At 33.0% G+C, this 17,986-nt stretch overlaps 1 protein-coding gene across 2 annotated transcripts in view; it reads right to left on the minus strand.

The window, feature by feature from the left end:
• The window catches only part of LOC149411091 (uncharacterized), a 235,157-nt gene extending 218,259 nt beyond the window's left edge, over positions 1–16,898 (minus strand). For both annotated transcript variants that reach the window (XM_089647424.1, XM_089647423.1), the window contains exon 1: positions 16,639–16,898. The gene's annotated coding sequence lies outside the window, so the exon portion shown is untranslated. The remainder of the gene's footprint in view (positions 1–16,638) is intronic.
• Positions 16,899–17,986: the final 1,088 nt, after the last annotated feature.

A 17,986-nucleotide genomic window follows, 5' to 3' on the forward strand; every position in this document is an offset into this window, starting at 1 on the left:
TCGTAAGGCTTGCAATCCAGTTTTTAACCGGATTTAGCAATAATTTAATAAGCAACACTCATTTATCTCCCAAATTAACCAACTTTAAAGTGAGAAAGCGCTATGAAAAATAAATTGAATATGCTTTGATGTATCTAAGATCCAAATTACACCTGTCTCTTCGTAGTTATTTCAATAATGATGATGAATCGTAACTTGTAACTTTCCAAATACACACAGAACCGATTGGGTAGGCACAATACTAATTAATGAAGTCGCTTGAATCCCACCAACCCAACAACTTTACATCGGAAATCAAATAAAAGCAAAAAAACATTATTTTCTTCGCTAATTGAAAGACTTAGACCAATTAGGTCTATTCAAATACTTCAGACTAACTTGTGATTACATCATAGCAACAATTTATACTCAGATGTAAAAAATCTATACACAAACGTATTTCTGAAGCTTTTTCTTGGTAGTTGCTTTCTCTACTTATTTCTGGGATAATGCTCTTTTTTACAACATTAGACACGTTGTTACATTGTAAAGGTGCTTGGCTGAAGAATCTTTATAAACCTTTTGGAATAAGCTGAATTAAGGAATCATTAGAAAATTTGTGTAAACGTTTGACGTCACTGTAAGATTCCTAGTAAGAAAAACGTTGGGTGATTTGAATAAATTAAGTAAAATACATGTTTGTTACATCTCTCGTGTAAAAGAAAAACCCTTGTTTCATCATCGCATATAATATTCTAACTATTTACAAGAATCTAAATAATTTCACAAAAGATCAAAACTTTCTAGCCAAAGACATGGAAATTGTGTATGCACACTATGCAGCACCCCATTGCAAAACCAGATTAATACAAAAACTTTAATCAATTGTATTGCCCCATTTCACTACTTACAACCTTTGAACATTCTCTGAGATAGAATATTATTTCTTATACCTCCTTGCAGTCTAAGTCTACAGTAGGTATTTTCTCCGAGACAGAATTCTTCCATTTTGTATTTGCTTAAATTTTAGTGTTTAGTTTTTAATCTTCCGCATCTAACAGTTTTTTTTCTGTTTTTACTTTGCTTATAACTCTATTTAATTTCTCTACAAAATTAAAACTAAGTATGGTTTGTTTAAAAAAATGTTAACAATTCATCAAACTTCGAAGTTGATGTTCGAGTTCTGTGAAGGTTCTATTCAAGTATTGTTATTATATCATAATTGGCCAGTTCTTTAACAAAAACTTAAATAGTAACAGAACTTGAATACAACCTTTACAGAACTTGAAAATCAACTTTGTAATTTGAAAAATTATTCTGTTAAAGTTCTGTTATTATTATTTCACTTCTGTCAAGCAAATAGCATATAATGATATAAAAGCAGAACTTGAATATGACTTTCACAGAACCCGAAAATGAAGGTTTAAATTTTATGAATTGTTCAAATTCATTAAACATCCCATCCTTAATATTTTGTGTTTAATTTTAAAATCTTAGATCATAGAAATATTATAATACATTTTTGTTTACACGTTTTCATATTTCGTTATATATATTTTTTTGGATTTTCACTCTATATTAATTACCCTGTATTCTGTAATACAAAAAAACCACCAATAAAAAAATAACTATCAGGCTACTTCTTACCAATTACTTTTTACAATTTTTTGTTTAAATTCCAATATTCGACTAATGACAAGCTGCTGGAAATGAACTTAGATCCTTTAAATCACGAGGATATTAAATGTACCATTATATTTTATGAAGTAAGAGTAAAATATCCTATAATTAGAATATATTATTATGTTATTTCATAGAAATTATTTGCAGCATTTACCGGAAACAACCTCAAATATAAATTCTATAAATGGCATGAGTACGATAATTTTTACTTTTAAACAAGGAAATGCTTCGACGCAAAAATATTTCCGAATAACATCAGAACCTCACAACACGCCATTGAAGTAGACATCACGTGTTAGGAGAATGTTAATATTTATTATCAAATGCATTAGATTCTATCGATCCATGCAAAAATTTTGCTGACAGAAACTGTAGTAAGTCTGCGGAATTTTTGAACCGGGAAAATCAAAATGCAAAAATTATGTTCGATATTTAGAATTTTATAAAAGCAAACATATGACCTTTTTTTATTAGGTACAATATTTTTTACAATTTTGTTTTTCCAGTAATGTAGGCCTCACTGGGTGGCTTGCCCGTGCTGAGGCCTTCATTTTATGAAATATAAACTACATAATACATTTAATGAGAAAAATTATACATTTAAAATTAAAAATACATATTAATATATTTAAAATTAAAAAAAAAAATAGTAGGTACATTTAAAATAATCTTGTGTGTTTGTGAGTGATGTGTGTTTATATTGGTTTTGTGTGTTCCGTGTAGGTTTTATTTGTATTTTATGCTATGGAATTTTGGTAATATTGTCTTTTTTTGTTCTTTAATCCATTTTGTAATTTTGTGTGTGAATTTATTTTTGTTTTCCTCAATTTTAATTTCAAGTTTTAAACTGTTGAAAGCTTTTATTGCATGGTATTGGTAGTGTCTTTGTCCAAAGCTTGAATTTACTGTCGGAGTTTTAATGTTTTCTTTGTACGCTTGTCTAACTGGTCTGTTAATGTTATTTTGTGTATGTTGAAATTTTTTTTTTTTGTCAAAAATGTAGTTTAGTAGTGTTTTAACGTATAATTGGCGTATATCTAGTACGTCACAGCTGTTGAATATTTGGTCTGTATCAGTCAGTTTATGTTTTTTTAGTATTACCTTTAAGATCGTTTTCTGTGCGGTTTCTATGTAATTGATAGCCGAGTTTGTTGCTCCTCCCAAAATAATAAAATTTGAATAAAATTAAAATCGTTTAATTCGCATTTTTAAGAAAGACATATATTTCCAGGATACTAATAACCTTAAAATAATTAGAAAATCTCCCATTACTACCACAGTAAGCGGAAAATGTTGATTAAGCGCTTAGCCAGCGGAGAAATCGAACTCACAACCCTAGACGTGATGCCAACTCATCCACTGACCGGTCTGTATTGTGTAGAATATAGTCGCATATATGGTACACCGTCAAAATATCACATATGATACGTCGATATTAATGGGGTTAAACACAATTATTATTCGGCATTAATGAAAAAAACTCACAAGAAATCTTACGTTAAACCGTGGTTTAAGTAAAACCAGACGACCTTGAATATTGAGTATAAAGTTATACAATCATTGTTCAGTCATAACGTGAAATCATCGTTTAACCTTTAAAACTATGCAGGAAACCTTCTGGTTTTCTCAGTATCTTTGCAAAAGATCAGATACAACCCGATGGAGATATTTGTTGAAACACAACCATAAATAAACAACACGACTATGCCAAAAATATGACTCATAAGTGCGATATCCGTTAAAAACAATATATATGCATATTTTCACGGTCATTCTTTTTTTGAAAAATAAACAAATAATTTGCTCCTCTTATGCTCGGCGTATTTTCTCTGAAAAATACTTTTGGGTGAGTAAGAGAATGTTCTATTTTTAAATAATATTTATGCACATTTTTATTCTACCTAGGAATAGAGTCAGGAGAGAATATTATAATAAATTTTAGTATAAGTAGCTACTTAAACACTGTTTTCGAGAAAATTTACACGATGATCGGGTTAATTTTGCAGCCCTTGGAATCGCTACTCGCGACTAAGCGAATATGAAAAATAAATTGAATTTAAAAATAAATTCAGTTAGCTTCCATTGGTCTATAGTCATTTAGTCTAAAGCTGAGCAGCGTGCACGCTATTACATACTTGATTTTTATTCAAATATTCTTGAGAAACCGGTTTGCCTGAAGTAGGTGAGCTCTAAAACCTTGAAATTTGCACAACTTCTTTTGTTCAAAATTTCTAATTCAAAGCAACTATTTTTATCTTGAAATTTCACTTGCACGAGTTATGTAACTTTGAAAAGGATTACGGACTTTTATCAAAATACTCCCTCCGGTAGGTACTATCCACTTACAAAAATTCAGCTTTTCCCTAATTTTTTACAGCTGAATGCTATCATTGATTGAGATATTTCTTAAAATTGCTAACGATGTTTAACCAAATAAGGTTTCATTAATATTCCAAAATATAACCATGAATATCCCTTATAATACAATGTGAAGATACGGCCATGTTAATATAATATATATATACCTACAACAACCTACAGTAGTATGAATGTACTAGTATGCGTTATAATTTATAATAGTCGTTAGCTGGAACTAGTTTAAAAATTCTTAATTACGCGCTATCAAATAGCTCTGGGTTTCATCTTGCCTCGGGCGACCAATCATGATGCGCGAAATTTATTAATGGACGCTCTCCACTCTCCAACCAATCAACGCACACTTAAAAAGTTGCCAGTCAAAAATGTTTGCCGCCAATAAAACATTGTTGATGAAGGTAGTGATTTATCATCTGAATGAGATTGAGTTTTTGATATTATAGAATGAAAAAAAAATAATAGACTTTACCTTTTAGACAGATGAATTAATATTGGAAATATACAATAAGCAAGCAATAAGAAATGTCAGAAGTAAGTAAATATCATGGGTATATTGAAGTTCTAAAAATAATAAAGCCAAGAATGAACATGCAAGAGGTGACATTATTGTGTACAACTACAAAATGTTGATAGTAAATAGAGCAAAGTAGTAGTATATAAAAGAAATGGGGAGGTTTTGCTATGACATTGACATTCTAAAACTAATGCAAATATCATGGGTATATTGAAGTTCTAAAAATAATAAAGCCAAGAATGAACATGCAAGAGGTGACATTATTGTGTACAACTACAAAATGTTGATAGTAAATAGAGCAAAGTAGTAGTATATAAAAGAAATGGGGAGGTTTTGCTATGACATTGACATTCTAAAACTAATGCTGCCTGTAAGTGAAGTTAAAAATGTCACTGATCAATGCAGTTGAGTCGCTCTGTCGATTGACGCTTTCTGACAAGCTTAATTATGCAATTTGTATTTTTTTTTATAAAAACGAGGCTAGAAGTTCACAAATGATTGCTGATACCAATCCTGATGTGTGGCAGTGAGGTATAAAACTGGGAGACGAAGGATTGAAGTTGACTTCATGCTGTAGAAATGAGATCATTGAAACTTATGTCTAGTAAGACTCTTCTTGAGTCTTGTTTCAAGGACAGAATGATAGAAGAGTAACTATGTTTGAGACGATGCGTGAATGTGAATGAAGCAAGGATTGTGTGCAAAAACAGAGTTTTGTGGGGATTAACAAATATTCTACCCACGCGATGGTTAATTAGTAACTTAGTTTAAAGAAGTGAAAATATTGTTGGATGCTCTTTTACAAATATTTCGTTTGTGTTTCAAATAAATCCAAATGACTACGACTTCAATGTGGTGATTAAAAGCCCAGTTGTTTGGCAGAAATTAAAATGTTACATTATCATCAGATGGTCTTTCAGCGTCATTTTATTTCACTTTTGAAATATTCCCGTTAAACCCCGATTCTAGTTTCGTTTCAGCTTTCCACCAAATTGTAAAAGCTGGCAGCTTGTACAACATGATATTTGTCCTCTTCTGCTGATCACAATTTGTTCAAAAGCTAGGAGAAAATAAAACTAAAGAATCGGCATTTAACGTGAACCTTTCAACTGTCAAAAAAAAATTGCGCTTAGTGGCCATTTCATGATTTTGTCACACGTGAATTTTTGCGAAACAAATGGGCTCAAATTGTTTTGAATTTAATTTGTAACCCGTGAAATCTGTTGAACTTGAAATTAGATCCCGTAGCCGTTTCGCAATTCAGTCTTCGACGACTAAATAAGAAAAAAACTACAAAGAATTTAATTCGCAGACATAACGGAGTATCGGACGACCTCCATCTTGGAATTATGCACCGTCTGAAAGATCCGGTTTGAAACAGAGAAGAAAGGGAAAACGGCGTGTATGGTCTCTATTTCGGTAATGAAGGTTATTTTTTGGCCTTTTTCATGAGGTGGTATTGCCGGTGCAATGGGATTGGTGTGAAAACGACCTGAAATTCGAAGTGGATAAATTTTTATCAATATTTTTTATGGCATCCTAAATTGATGAATTTCGACTGTGAAATTTTGATTTGTTCCCATTTATGATTATTGTCCACGCTATTATAGTACTTTTTTAGGTTTTATTTATATTAATCGTTTATTTACATATATCTTTTGACAGGTTAGTAGCTGTGTAGACAAACACGTCGGGCTTCACCTCAAATCTAGAGGGTTCAATTTCTTTGCTGGTTAATTCCTTGTTTTGTTCATTCAAAATCGCACGAATGCTCTGTCCAGGGTAATCGATCCTCAAGTCATTCAATTCGAACAACGAGTGACTCGAACCACTCGTTGGTCGAGTGGAATGACTTCATCGAGTATCGACACAATCTACAATGTACACACAATCAAGGTAAGTACCAAGCGGACTCAACAGTTTTCACCAAAAGAGTCAAAGTTTATAAAATAAAATAAAAACTTAAATACACGACTCTTCAACCGCTCGCCATTGTAGCTTTTCTTGCTTGTTTATGTAAAATATAAATAGTAGGTACATAATACTCCACTCACAATGAATATATTATTTAATTGACAATCGAGACTAAAGATTAAAGTGGAACTTATACAAGATGCGGCAAAACAGATATTGCAGTTTTGAAGAGCTATAAAAAAACGGCGCAACCTGCAGTAATAGGGTTTATTTTATTTTATTCGGTTCATCGTGCCGTTTTATGCCCCAAGTCCTGAAGATCACATCAGAAAGATGATAGCCCCCAACAGCGATACATAGATGAATTTTGAATCTTTCGGCCTCATTTTGGCACATCTCTACAGGTATAGCGGCAATTTCCTCCCGAATTTGGTCCTTGAGTTCGTCCAAAGTGTAAGGCCAATGTTTTTAAACATTTTCTACCGAAAGAAGTGGCAAAATGAAGTCGGAAGACCCGCTGGGTGGCGACGAAAGAACGGCTATCTCCAAGAAACGTGCCGAAGGCGAAGCCCCGGTGTTGTCCGGACCAAACCAAGGTAACGACTGAAAATGGCACGACCCTACCAACACAGTGAGACTCCTCTCAGGTTCCTACCCCCATCATACGGTATGTACCGGCCCTTAAAAACTGCACTGTCTGTTTTGTTGATCTCTGTATTTGCGACATCATGAAAATCTGATATTTCTGAGTTTTATTTAATTTTATAATAAACCAGTATGTCGGTTTTTATTAAGCTATGATTGAAGTTACAAATTTAGTACTGAACTACATTTTTCTTGGAAAGAAGTGTTATTTTTTCAAATCTATTCTGTAAACAAATCGTTAATTTTTTCAAATAATGTTACCTTTGTTCTAAATACGAAATGATAATCTTTTCAATACGTACCTTTATTCTAATACGTAATGTTATTCTTTTCTTATAAATTTTGTAACACAAGTTGATGGGAAAAACAGGTCTCGATAAAGTTATTTATTTATTTCTTAATCTATTGACAGAATAATAAAAACCAAATCACGTGCAGGGATTTTATTAGAAAAACAATCTTGACGTGGTAATATTTATGCGTTAGAAATACAAATTTTCTTCAGATATATAACTGCACATTTTTATATGTACAGGGTTTTCCAATAAGAGGTGTTATTTTGAATAGCCCGCTATTTCGGTAGATATTACTTTTGAAGCTGTCATTTTTTGACATTTGACAAGTAAAAACTACGCCATTAATAAAAATGGAACTATACACGCTTCAACAACGCATTGAAATTATTAAAATTCACTTGAGTGAATCAAATGCAAATTATCTTGAGTGATGAGGCCCATTTCCACCTCGGTGGCTTTGTCAACAAGCAAAATTGTCTCATCTGGGGCTCGGAAAACCCAAGAGTTATTGTTGAAAAGTCTCTCTATCCTCAGCGTGTGACTGTTTGGTCCGGTTTATGGTCCGCCGGAGTCATTGGACCTTACTTTTTCGAAAATGAGCTGGAGCAACAGTTACGGTGAATGGATTGCGCTATCGAGAGATGATTAATGATTTTTTATGGCCGGAATTGGATGATATTGATCTGGACAACGTTTACTTTCAACAAGACGGGGCTACGTGCCACACAAGCAACGGAAACATTGATCTTTTACAATTAAATATCAAAATAACACCTCTTATTGGAAAACCTTGTACAAGCTGAAGTTCCCGGCGTTGCCCGTGCTTTACGTGTTTTTTTTTCTAAATTAGATGTAGACAGTATTAATGTTCGTTTTACACGGAAGATACTGTTAAAAATGTGATTGCATGACCATTTCCTAATAAAATATTAGTCATTCAGAATATATCTGAACGCGTGTTCACGCAGGTGGCCTTGTCCGAATAATTATAATGGACGAGATGCGAAAATATTATTATTTTTAAGAACACGTGTTCTGCCTCAGAACATATTCGTGCTTTACTGATATGAATGTTTGTTATGAATTTTGTAATATGATTCGTTATAGGCCTTTAGTCCCGTTTTATAACAGTAGAAAGAATAATTTGACTAAATTTTAAATAAATTCACAATATTTCATATCAGTAAGTTTTCTCCGTGTATTTTAAACGTCAAATGTGCAAAAATTCATCAATAATTACCAAATTCTACTCTAATCTTCCTCTCGTTTTAATGTTAAAGTGTGCAAAATTTCATCAATATCGGAATCAAATTGCAGATTTGTCTAAAACATAAACCCACACTTTGTTATATAGGCATGTATAGGTAGATTTCATGTAGTTGTAGGTACATACCAAAGATATTAGATCTTCTAATATCTTTGGTACATACCAATATATACTATTATATTGCTTATACTATAAGAATGGTAGCTATTGCAAATGTTGATGTTTTCAATTATTTCGGATTGTACAGGAAATGTATTAATTACGTAAGAATTGAAATGATTTTGGCTGGAAATAACTTTGGCCATCTAGATCAGAATGGTACCTACTTCGCAACCTTTATCTACCCTGTCTCCTTCATTTCTCCACATCCTTAACCTCACAATATAGATTGAGATGCCATAGAACTCAAAGCAGTTAAGACTCTTTTGTGGTATTTAGACAGGTAAATAAAAAAATTAAGCAACGGAATCTTTTTTCAGAAGCCTTTAGTATAAGGAGTGTTGCAAAATCAAAATAAGGGTGCGATTTACTTACGTTTTTTCCTACAAAAATTGTGTACGAATTTCGAATTGAATAAAAAATCAACGCATGGTCAAACATGAAAATCTTGATATGGGGGACTTTTTCAGCAGATAGTAAAATCCTCATTGCCTAGATAGGAACCCTACGCTCTGAACCATTCGGCTACTAACCAGGTTAATGTAGATATCTCCACTAAATGAAAAACAATCGATTTCATTTTATATTCTGGGTACCTCTACAATAATATCGTTATTTATTTATTAATCTTTGATAAATCAACAGTTGAATTTTCACATTATACCAAAAATACGAAAAGTAATAACTATAGACAAAGAATTAATTAAAGAGATTTATATATAACAAAAACGAAAACCATGATTTATAACACAGGGTTTTCCAATAAGAGGTGTTATTTTGATAAACTTACATTATTTTGATTAGATAAACAACATCAGAAAGGTTACTGATTAACTAACTAACTAACCGTCAAGCCGTTTCCACGCAGTGGTAGGCAGAGAGGACGGACCGCCAAACAACGCGGTCTTGGCACACACTTCTTGCCTCATTCACATTCATACATCGTCTTATACATACCCGACTTAAAGTATCTGATTCACTTGATATTTAGATTATATTGTATTAAATTATTACCTAGACACGAGAGACTGTAGATCTTCCATAGTGTTAGCAATCACCACCGCATCATCAGCAGACAACAGGCAACATACTTTCAGATTACTCAAAATTTTATTTACTCATGACATGTCAAAAAACAATATTATGGACTTTTTTATTTTTCAGCTCGCAATATAAAATGTCCAACATAAATATATCATTGTTATGTTTACATTAGATAGGTACTATAATGTGGTAAATATTCATTTAATATTTATTATGAACATCCAACTTTCTTAAAAGTCAGAAATACACATCACCAAATCAACGTTTTATTATGAAACAAGATAATATTTAGAGAATTATTAATATTTTGATTGTGTTCAAAGGTCAAATGAATGCGTTACGTTTGCTTGAAGTTCAAACCAGATATAGAAATCTAAATAACTTACCAAAACTTTCCAAATTACATTAAGTACATAAACATTACATTTAATGGTTTTATTCAAGGCGAAATTCTTTCAATATCACCCTGTTCAAAGGTTCAAAAACCGCCATTTTGAGATTTAAAAAATCTCAAAATGGCGTAGCTATGTTAAATAAATTATCTTGAAAAGCTATTAAATTATAAAAACAAATGTTCCAAGTAACTACGCTTTACTAGCCGGTTTCGTACGTGACATTGCATAATGAATGAATTCCTAATTAAATTTTTACACGGCTTCCGTGGTTGAGGGGTTTTTCTGTTGACTAGAAAACCGGACGTCGCAGGTTCAAATCCGTGCATGCGCAAGAAAATTATATTTGATTAATTTGTTTTATATCATAATTTACTCAATTAAATTTTTTGGCTTTGGCCGCGTTTGGTGACCAGATCTGAATAGCCATGTACTTCCCCACCTTCCTCCTCCCCATCTTCCATCTCCTTCCTCTCACCACTACTTTCAGCCTCCCAACTTACCCCAATTGGTGATGCCATAGTCTCACTGGCTCCAGACGGTAAGGAGCAGTTGGCATTCTTCATCGGTTTCACAAAAAAAAGAAGAAAAAAAAGTACCTACGTAGCATTGTATTTTGTGAAGAAAACGGTTCCTACCTACATAATTTAAAAGTATATTATAAATGTTAACCGTGAAATGTAAACATAAGTATACTTGTATACATATGTAGAAATGTTTTATGCTCGCGAAAGTAACATAAAATATATCGTTTTAGGTAGGTACTTAAATCCCAAACGAAAGCAAAAGTACAAATGCTTCTCGTTTCACGTTCTGTTTTTGAAAGATTCGAACGCGAAGCGAGTTTAAATATTTGAATTGGGAATTCCGAGCCATTAAATATTCCGAACAGAAACTGGCCGCCTCACTAGGCGGAGCGTGACGTCAGAACAAAACAATGCTCCGGCGAACCAGAGAAAAAAAACAAGCATCTACCAAACTGCTTTGTCTGTGGATTTGTTTTGAGGATGAGCTAAAACACACTTGCTAAAACATAACAACTACGTCATAATATCAGAATAATCTTCATTCACTGATGATTTGTCAACAGATATCAAAAATAATTTTCGCGCTGTAGGTACCGACTATCAAATCCTTTTTTTCTTCTAATTTTACTAATGAACGCTTGTCGAATGTTGGCTCTCATCAAAGCTATGATACTTCGGTTAATTAATTTGGCTAAGCCAGGCGAAGCCCCTCTATTCCAACTTTCTTCCCTCGCCACATCTTTCAGTCTCACAAAACAGCCCAGTTTATTGGGGTTGCCACAGATCCACTGGGTCTGGGCAATCGGAACTCTTGATGCTTGGATGGTTTGTCAGGTAAATATGACACAAATTAAGGTAAAAGAAGAAATCGGAGAAGCCCACGGGAGTCATGGCACGATCAAGTGAATTAATACTTCACTCGGAACACGTCGAAAGTATGAATAACAGGTTTGCATGATGAAAAAAGTGCGTAAAAAACAGAGTTGTAAAAGTAATTGAACCCACGACCGTAACCGGTGTATTTAATTATTCACCAAGTCCTGTTTTGACTCGAGCATTTGGCATTTCATCGGTCTCTACATTTGTTTATTACGTTCCGGTTCCGTTTGAAGATGGTGGCCATGTTACTATATTTTAACTACGTCAGAGTTAGCGTGATCGTGGTTGCTACTACGATCTTTGAAGCAATCAATATTATAGTACCTACCCGCCTTAAGAAAGTTTGAAAAAAGAATTTTCATTGACATCGTGACATTTCTTTGGACAATTTGTATAATTCCTTATTTGAAATAAAACAAATTTTACTTAAAATATTTATGGTTAACAATTAAGTGGGTAGGAATTTAAGTACCTACTTACAAATATAATTCAGATGAAATTTTGGTATTGATTTATTAAATTTAAAAATTAGAAACATCATTTTTTAGACGCGATGTCTACTGTTCACAGAACTACTAGTATAATTGGTTTCGTCTAAGGAGGACAGAAACTAATTCAATTCACCGCAATACAATAAACAGATGTATTTTAACAAGTTATCTTGATTAATTGGTGTCAATTAATTAAAATATTTTCGTAATTATTAATTTATCGTCCGTTAATTTTTTTAGAGTGGTGTTAAGACATTAAAATTGATTACACGGGACAATTTTGTAAATTAAATACTTGACAATGTTTTTTCTTTCTATTTAAATTAATGTTTTTTTTTATATTTGGCATCTGCCATTCCAATAGTACGGTACAGACGTGTTTTCTATAAAACCCACATGAATTTTTTGCGATACTTTGTACCGTAGCTTATGATCACAGGGGCCTATCTACAAAAACATAGTTACGGAATAAACGCAAATAAAGATTGGCAAACTCATATGCCTAGATGTATCTTTTTCCTGTATGTAGGTACGATATAGAGCTTTGTTTCACTATTAAATTTGTTTATGGCATTACCGAAACCAAACTTAACTCAAAACAACAGTTTTTTTAGTTAGGCCCCTATGATCCCAAGCCATTTGAAGAAACATTTGAATTTTCGTTCAGATTTGCATACGAACGGTTCTCTTGCATTACTGTTTTAGGAATTATCAATGCTTTTTAGAAGTCATCGCAAATGTGCATTTAAATTCACGGTTCGTGCAAATTACTGAATTTTTAATATAACATTAAATTTAAGTACAATATAAGACTAGTTTCAACAGTAGACATCGCGTCAAAAAAGTATGTCGCTAAATTTCTCTGATTTAATAAATCAAAAAAATTTTTCTTCTGAAATCATAAGATTTCTAAGTGGGTATTTAAATACCTACCTTGGTACATTAGCCTTGCATTTCTAATTTCTACCGATTTGCAAACATATTTTTCTTGAACACTTTCCGTTTTACTAATTAGATTCTTTCACGCCCGTTCAACGTTGGTGTGGTAAAGCCGGCCTTGAGCCTGGTTTAATTTGTTCAATAAAACAAACTTCATGGTAATAAGTCAAGTTTTACACTGTTCTGACCTAACGCGCTGCGTTATATTTACACCACGTTTTTTAGTAAGTTTATGTTACTAAAAAAATAATATTACCACGCTCCCTCTAACATTTGTTTTTACATTATCTCCCTTAATTATAAACCATAAATATTTTACACATCATTTTTAAAATTATAAATTATGGAACTATACAATTGGTCCAATTATGAAAACTCATAGTAGGAACAACGATCGTGCGAACTCTGGCAGGATAAAGAGGCAGTAACCAACTCGGCCACCATCTTTAACTGGAAGCGAAACGTAACGAACAAATTTACGGACAGATGAAATGCCAAATGGCCGAGTTGATAAAGGAATTCGCCGCATTTAGTCAATCAGACAGGATCAGCTCTTTTAAAAATTAATTTATCCCAGGTTATTGTTATCCCAAGAGAAATCGCTATACACCATTCTCTGATCCAAAGTCCTTCAAGCTGTTGTCAAACAAAAATCTATCATAGACTTCAACGAATAGTGATTTGAAGCTGGTATAGTTTACAAAGAAAAACGCAATGGTTAGCTGACAGCAAACGCAGAAAAACTTCTTTTTATTCCCAATTTGGCTCTCTTTGATTTTAAATGTTTAATAATATAAAACTCTCCTATCAAATGGACAAATTTTTGATTGAAATGCTTTTATATTTCAGAGAATTTGAACAATTCTTCAAATTTAAAAGTTAATTTTCAAGCTCTGTGGGAGATTTTTTCAAGTTCTGTTTTTATTTTAGTTCTGTCAAGAAACTAGCCTATAATGATATAATAACAAAACTTGAATAAGACTTTTACAGAACCTGAAAAATAACAAACACTCCGAAACAACACGTTCTTAATTTTCAAGTTTTGTGAAAGTTATTTTCAAGCTCTGTTTTTTATTTCAGTTCTGTCGAGAAACTAGCCTATAATGATATAATAACAGAACTTGAATAGGACTTTCACAGTACCCGAAAATTAATGTTTAAATCTGATGAATTGTTCAAATTATCTGAAACAACCCGTCCTATGTATTCGGCCGAATAGTAAAGAGTATTCGGCCGAATACCGATAGTGGTCGAATATTAGTTGCATATGTAGACTGTCATCCGCTTCACAACCAAAATCTTCTGTAGATGTGAAGTATTTAGTATTCAGCCATATTAATTCAGCCTGAAAATCTCTGATCCAACTGGAATCAACCTTTTTAAAACATGTCAGACAAGACTCGTCATGTTTGGAGACATCTCACTTGTGAAATTCCAATGATTTTAGTCGTAGGTGTCTTATGTCCTTTTTTAGAGTCATTATGCCTTGCATTTGAGTCAAACAATGACACTAGTATGTCCCAATGCACATTATTTGGCAGACGTAATAAACCCACGATCGGGTTTTAACCTACAAAATAATCTGTAGGCGATTAAACACGATTTGGCCCACTGAGTAATTCACATTTTCTTGTCTGAGGAGAATGGCATTAAAATAAATGTATAATGTAGGTAGATAGAAAGATAATAAATGTATTTTTTAACATTATGCAACTAGTTTTACAACCCGGTTTCGCTCGAGTATATATATTTTTTTAATCTTGAATTATTGCAGATGTATCCACCCGAAGCTGTAAAGTTGGTACCTACATACTTTTCACATAGCATAACTCGCGTCGAAAAGAATCTATACGATTAAGGCGATGCCATATCTAGTAATGCAAAATCATGTGTTTTTGGTTTGAAAATTTGGTTGCCTAGAAATGTTTCAGATGCTTTAATTAAATACTGCGAGTAGAATACATCTCGGCCTTTGAAATAATCGATATTTTTTAGATAAGTATTTTTATAAGCCCATAAAAAAATAATGTATAGGCCTATGAAAACTGCTTTAAAGTTCAAAATCTCCTACTTACGAACCCATTATCGGTTATGATTTTATTGTATAATGTGGTAAATTAAGTTATTTATAAAATAATCGGAAAAAAATTAAATATTTATGCCTGAACATCCACAAAATAAAATAAAAGGCACTTTTTGGCCATGTTTTTTTCTTGCATAAATCAAAACAGGCAGATGGTGTTAAGCGGGAATTTAAACCTTATCGCCATCTACGTAAGGGTTGTTATTGATAGCGGCTCAATTTAAAATATTACACGACGTAGTGCATCGCCTTAAAGATTAGTCTCTATTGTTTGCCGTGTTTGGTGACCAGATCTAAATAGCCAGGTAGGAAGGTAAGTTTTTAGATTCTCACGGCCAAAAGCATTTTTGTTGTTTGTTTTTGGGGTGTTATGCCGTGTTGCGCTAACTCCTTCTTTAGCCGACGTTTCGGACAGCATTGCAGTGTCCATCATCAGGGCAAAAGAAGGAGTCATCGGAGGAGTCGGCTAAAGAAGGAGTTATCGCAACACGGCATAACACCCCAAAAACAAACAACAAAAAAGCCAGGTAGGAACTTCCTAAATTTCCTCCCCATCTCACGCTTTTTCCAACTGCTTTCAGCCTCGCAAAATACCCTTATTGGTGATGCCATAATACTGATAATAGTTGCACTGGCTTAAATCAGAGGATTAAAAAAAATATACTACTACCACCCGGTTTCGCTTTAATGGCGAAATTTTTTTTTTCTAATTGGAAATAACAGGTTTTTTTTATTTTTAGACGGAAAGCTTTCATCTCTAAGCCCCATAACTCATGATGGAAATGACGTTACCACCTGAAATAATGCTACAATCTGAAAAATTTCGCACATAAAAGCTGCATACGTTTCATGACCCCAGAGCTCATTCAGAATTCGGGAGTTATGACTACGACTTTTTCAGTTTTATTATTAAGTTTAATTTTGTCTATAAGTAGGTACTTAATCATATTAACAGCTGTAAACATTTATTAATTAACTAAACGATGAAATATTAAATATCTCTAAAAATTAATTGCTATTCAATCAAAAATACTATTAATTTTTATGATTTTAGCGGTTAACAGAACGAACCCTCGATTTTTAAATCTAAAACACAACACACAATTTAGAATCAAGACTACGTATTAAACACTTTTACATTACTAATATATTGCTCTAATGTCTTTCAAGATTCTTATATGCTATAAAATCCTTTTAACACAGAAAACAATGTTCCTTTGATATTTTTAAAACTCCAAGGACTTAAAATACAATAAAAGAACATGAAACAATAAAAACGAAGAGTTAATAATGTATTAATAAATAAAATAACATATTATACAGGACCTTTAAAATGGCACACAAGGAGACAACGTATCACCTTTCATTTGAAACGTGTCTTTACATTCTAAAAGTTTCGTATCCGAAAATATGGCCGCTCCAAAACATAAAAAAGCATAAAATAACCCACCTGTAAACAACCATTCGTCGAAATAATCCTCATTCACTAAAAAACTCACAAATTTATCAATCACTCAATATTTAAATTAACACGTTGGAACGAACAACACAATCAGGCACAAAAGTACCTACTTTCGAAAAAATATTCCTGTTGTTTTTTATTCAAATATGTGAAGGGGCACTTTTCATTATCCTTGGAACGCGTACCTACGTGGTTTTTTTTTAAATATAACGTCTACCGGCGGCTGCTCGCAGCGAACTGGCGAGTGGCGAGCGGGCAGGTACTAGGTTCCCCCACTTTGGCCGGCCGGGGTTATTGCAAAGAAGTTGTATCAAAAGTTATACCTGCGCGATACCTGTAACCCTTGAGCGGATGCGGTTTTTATGATGCGTTATAGTCGCGCACGGGTGGGTGGTGACCCCAAATAAAACTTTGTTGATCGCTGATTGTTAGATAAACTTCATTTATCGCAGGTGAGTATGCATTATCTATATAACGTGCGTTATAATGCTCGTGTGTTTTTATTTGATCTCCTGAATCTAATTTGTTACAGCTTTTATCCGTAGAATCAATTTGTTCCCTTTTCGGAATAGCTCATATTTTCTTTTAGAAATCGTTATTAAGGCGATGCCATACGTAGTAATGCAAAATTATGTGTTTTTGGTTTGAAAATTTTGGTCGCCTAGAAATTTTTCAGATGCTTTAATTAAATACTGCGAGTAGAATACATCTTGGTCATTGAAATAATCGAATATAAGTCTTTTTATAAGCCAAGAAAAAAATTATGTATAGGCCTATGAAAACTGCTTTAAAGTTCAAAATCTCCTACTTACAAACCCATTTTCGGTTATGATTTTATTGTATAATGTGGAAAATTAGGTTATTTATACAATGATCGAAAAAAAATTAAATATTTATGACTGAACATCCACAAAATAAAATAAAAGGCACTTTTTGGCCATGTTTTTTTCTTGCATAAATCAAAACAGGCGGATGGTGTTAAGCGGGAATTTAAACCTTATCGCCATCTACGTAAGGGTTGTTATTGATAGCGGCTCGATTTAAAATATTACACGACGTAGTGCATCGCCTTAAGTATTCCTCGGGCGTCCCCGACTTTTTCTATCGTTTAAACACCTCTAAATAATCCTGGTACTAATAACAACAAACTTTGAAATTTTCAGCGATATCGATCGACTACTTTTGAATTTAACTCAACCATTTGGAATTCATTTGTCCTTCCACAGACCGCCTTCTATACAGTGAAGTTAAAATGGCGAGGTTGTATGGATGTTCACCGATAATACACAAGTACCTACGACCTAACCTTACCTAACTAATTAACTTAGTTGGAAAA

Source organism: Hesperophylax consimilis, chromosome 26, assembly GCF_061612785.1.
Source record: "Hesperophylax consimilis isolate HC1 chromosome 26, BYU_Hcon_1.0, whole genome shotgun sequence".
In the NCBI taxonomy this organism is placed as follows: Eukaryota; Metazoa; Arthropoda; class Insecta; order Trichoptera; family Limnephilidae; genus Hesperophylax; species Hesperophylax consimilis.